This window comes from Penaeus vannamei, chromosome 28 (assembly GCF_042767895.1).
Source record: "Penaeus vannamei isolate JL-2024 chromosome 28, ASM4276789v1, whole genome shotgun sequence".
Classification (NCBI taxonomy): Eukaryota; Metazoa; Arthropoda; class Malacostraca; order Decapoda; family Penaeidae; genus Penaeus; species Penaeus vannamei.
In genome coordinates this window covers 29,006,441-29,011,440 of record NC_091576.1, presented here as the reverse complement: position 1 = coordinate 29,011,440, position 5,000 = coordinate 29,006,441, and the positions used below count along the sequence as shown (strand labels likewise).

The following is a 5,000-nucleotide window of genomic DNA, read 5'->3' as shown; positions in this document are numbered from 1 at the left end:
TATATTTTTAATATTTTTTCCTTCGTTTCTTTTTCTCCATTATACTTTTATTTTTTCTATGAATTTATTTTCATTTCCTTCAATTTTAAATTCTCCATAATCTCTCATTTCTCCTTTTTATCATCATTTTTTTATTTATATATTTATTTATTCCTCTTTCATTGCTTCTCTGTTGATCTATTCTCGATTCTTTCTCTTCCATATTCTCCATCATCGTTATTTCTCATTTTATCATATATATTTTTTTTTTCGTTTATCAATTTACTGTTATTTCCTCTTTTTCTTTCCGAAAATCTTTATTGTTTTTTCTCAATCATTGTAATCTCTCTTTTTATTATCTATTCTCTTATCTCTCCACATTATTTCATTTCTTCTCCATTTCTTTATTCTTTTTCTCTGTATTTATGTCTATTTCATATTCTCCATAACTGTCATCTTTCCTTTTTTATCATTTTTTCTTTCAATTTCAATCTATTCAATTATTCATTACCTCTCTTCCCTATTTTTTCTGCCAATTATCGTGTTTGTCTTTTTTCGTCTATTCTTTTATCTATCTATCTATCTATCGCGTTCATATTCTCCATAATTGCCATGTCTCCTTTTTCATCATCTATTCTTTCATTTTCATTTATTCCTTTATTAATTACCCTTTCCCCCCTATTTTTTCTCATAATTAACATGTTTGTCCTTTTCATTTTTTATTTATCTATCTATCACCTCCATATTCTCCGTAATTGTCATCTCTCTTCTTTATAACTTATGTTTCATTTCCATTTATCAATTTATTCATTACCTTTTTCCCTTATTAATTTTTATATATTTATCTACCATCTCCATATTCTCCATAATTGCCATCTCCCTTCTTTATCACCTATTTTTCATTTCCATTTATTAATTTATTCATTACCCTTTTCCCCTATTTTTTTTTTTATCTATCTATCTATTATTTATCCATATTCTCCTTAATTGTCATCTCTCCTTTTTAACACTTATTTTTCATTTCCATTTATCAATTTATTCATTACCTTTTTCCCTTATTTATTCATATCTTAATTTATCTATCTATCACCTCCATATTTTCCATAATTGTCATCTCTCCTTTTTATCACTTTTCCCTTATTTTTCTAAATTTCTAAATTTATCTATCTATCTATCTATCTATTATATATCTCTCCTTTTTTATCATTAGTTCTTTCATCTCCATTTATTCATCCCCTTATTGCCCTTTGGTTGGCGGTACAGAATTTAATTAATAAATAAATTCCTCTAATTATGAATGACGGACATAATTGGCTTTTTAAATACTTGGTTTGAAATTGTGTCCAAATGACCTATAAATCATTAGCAAGATTTTAATCCGTATAATGAACTATTCTCATTTACATATTTATCGTCATTTAATGATATTCTATGGTTATGATTATGATGATTATGATGGTGGTGGTGGTGGTGGTGGTGTTGGTGGTGGTGGTGATGATGATGATGATGATGATGGTGATGATGATGATGATGATGATGATGATTATGATAATGATGATGTTGTTGTTGATGATGATGATGATGATGATGATGATGATGATGATGATGGTGATGATGATGATGATGATGATGATGATTATGATAATGATGATGTTGTTGTTGATGATGATGATGATGATGATGATGGTGATGATGATGATGATGATGATGATGATTATGATAATGATGTTGTTGTTGATGATGATGATGATGATGATGATGATGATGATGATGATGATGATGATGATGATGATGATGATGATGATGATGGTGATGATGATGATGATGATGATGATGATAATACTAATTATGATAATAATAATAATGATAATGATATTGATAATAATAATAATGACAATAGCGATAATGATAACAGTCATGATAATTATGATAATAATGATAAAAGTGGTAATAATAATGATAAAAGTGATAATAATAATTATGAAAGTGATAACAATAATGATAATGATAATAATGATAACAATATGAATAACAATGTTAATGGCAGTTATGATAATTATGATAACAATAACAGTAATGATAATAATGATGACAACAATGATAACAATATCATCATCATCAGACAACCAATAACAAAGCCTTTCAACCAGTGAACCTCTGCCACCCCCCCACCCCCTACCCACACCTCCCCACCCCCGCCTCAACCGATAAGAAATCAGACACAGATAATGTATTGACGCCGCCCAGCTGATCCCCAGGAAGGCCACCCGGGGTTCAGAGTGCCCGGGGGGGGGGGAGGGGGGGGGACATCTCAGCGTCTTCTCCTCCTATTTGTTGGTCTTGGAAGGAAGTTAGCTGAGATTTCGTCCCTTCTGAAAAGTCGTCTTGGATTTGCCGATCCGGTGGGTGCTGGGGTGGGGGTGGGGGTGAGGGGGGGGGGTGAGGGGGGTGAGGGGGTAGGTTTTATAGGTAGGAGGGGGGTTAGGGTGTGTGTGTGTGTGTGTGTGTGTGTGTGTGTGTGTGTGTGTGTGTGTGTGTGTGGTGTGTGTGTGTGTGTGTGTGTGTGTGTGTGTGTTTCCATTGTCTGTCACCAACTCACAAACACTCAGAAATTATTATGATGTAGTAAGAATTTCTATTTCTCTATCTATGTGCACACACACACACACACACACACACACACACACACACACACACACACACACACACACACACACACACACACACACACACACACAACCACACACACACACACAGACACACACACACACACACACACACACACACACACACACACACACACACACATATATATATATATATATATATATATATATATATATATATATATATATATATATATATATATATATATATATGTCTGTATATAAATCGTCTTGCTCTTCATTCACCCTTCTGTTCCCAGATTCTTCCCTGTGGAGTGACCACCTTTCTGCAGCCATTCGTCCCGTCCCTTTGGCTTCCTTCACGCCGATGTTCCCCTTTCAGAGATCGCTCTTCCAGGCAAAAGGATCAGGTAGACTAATAGCAAGCCTGTAAAGCCTTCGTTGGCGTTTCTTTATCGGGGAGATTAGGTGTTTTATTTTCACTTTTTTTTTCTTTTTATTTTTGTGAAGTACACGATATTTTATTTTCATTTCATTTATTTATTATTATTATCATCTTTTTTATGTGCACATTGCTTTTCACTTTATTATTCATGAGTATTATCTTTGATTTCATTGCGTTCAGTCGCTCATACGTGCAATATCTACGATTCAATAGTCATATAACAAGGGAATCGCTGTTATTTTTAAGAGATCGTTTTCTTTTGTATGGTTAGATACCCACAGCGTCGGAACCTCGTGCAAAAGACATTAAAAACACCGTAATCCAGATCAAGACTCTTACAAATATCTTATCTCTCCTTATCTTATCCCATATACCTCGGCCGACTGGCATTTACAACCTCCCAACCCCCAGAAAAGAAGAAGAAGAAGAAGAAGAAAAGGAGAAGGAGGAGGAGGGGAAAGAAGAAGAAGAAGAAGAAGAAGAAGAAGAAGAAGAAGAAGAAGAAGAAGAAGAAGATGATGATGATGAGGAGGAAGAAGAGGAAGAAGAAGAAGAAGAAGAAGAAGAAGAAGAAGAAGAAGAAGAAGAAGAAGAAGAAGAAGAAGAAGAAGAAGAAAAAGAGAGGAGAAGGAGGAGGAGGAGAAGAAATCGAAAAAGAAGAAGAAAGAAGATGAAGAAAAAGAAGAATAAAAAGAAGAAGAGAAGAAGAAAAGGAAGACCTCCCAACCCCCCCCCCCCCAAGAAAAAAAAAGAAGAAGAAGGTGAAGAAGAAGAAGAAGAAGAAGAAGAAGAAATAGAAGAAGAAGAAGAAGAAGAAGAAGAAAAAGAAGAAGAAGAAGAAGAAGGCGAAGAAGAAGAAGAAAAAGAAAAAGAAAAAGAAGAAGAAGAAAAAACATTGATTCCAGACCCTCGTCCAGGATTCCTCACGTCATTCCTTCTCGTCCTCACCTTTCTTCCTTGGCTCAGTCCCTCGAAAAGCCACAGTTTCCGATTTTCCAACAGCTATCTCTCTCGGTCTCTTTGTCTGTCTGTCTGTCTGTCTGTCTGTATCATCTGTCTCTTTCTCTCCTTCCTTCCCTTCCTCTCCCTCCCTCTTCCTCACTCCCTTCCTCCCTCCTTCCTTCCTCTCCCTCTCTCTCTCCCTTCCTCTCTCCTCTCCCTCTCTCCCTCCCTCTCTCTCCCTCCCTCCCTCCCCCTCTCACCCACAATACAAGCAAAATATCCCCGTCAAGTCCCATGGAAGCTGTCAAGTGAAGCCCACAAAGACCGATATCCGTCTCTCTCTCTCTCTCTTTCGTTCTCTTTCTCTCTCTCTCTATCTCTCTCTCTCTCCCTCTGTCTCTCTGTCTCTCTTTCTCTCTCTCTCTCTCTCTCTCTCTCTCTCTCTCTCTCTCTCTCTCTCTCTCTCTCTCTCTCTCTCTCTCTCTCTCCCGTCGGCGATCCATCGACTCAAAAGCTTCTTTCTTTAAGATCAAGCCGAAGCCACGACGAGGATTCGAAGACGTTGGTGAAGGAAAGAGGAAGAGGCGAAGAGGAAGAAAGAAAGAAAGGAGATGAAGGGAAAGGAGAGAGAAGAAGAAGAAGAGGCGAAGAGGTAGAAGAAGATTTCGGTCTTTTTGGAAGGAAAGAAAGATAGAAAGGAGAGAGAAAGGAAAGGAGAAATAAAGAAATAAGAGGAAGAGGCGAAGAGGAAGGAAAGAAAGAAAGGAAAAGAAAGAAAGGAGAAAGAGAGAAAGAAGAGGCAGAGACGAAGAAGGAGATTATTTTCTTCTTGGTGGTATGGAAGGAAAGAAAGGAAAGGGGAAAGATTGAAAAGAAAGAAGAGAATGAAAGAAAGAAAGATAGAAGGAAAAGAAAGAAAAAAGGATTTCTTTCCTTTTTTCTTTCTTTTCCTTCTAAGAGAAAAGAAAAGAAAAGAAAGAAAAGAAAGAAAAAAAAGAGAAAGAGAA

The 5,000-nt window shown here is 36.1% G+C and overlaps 1 protein-coding gene across 1 annotated transcript in view; it reads right to left on the bottom strand.

The window, feature by feature from the left end:
• The window catches only part of LOC138859119 (dipeptidase 1-like), a 70,315-nt gene that overhangs the window by 22,205 nt on the left and 43,110 nt on the right, over positions 1-5,000 (bottom strand). The window lies entirely within an intron of this gene.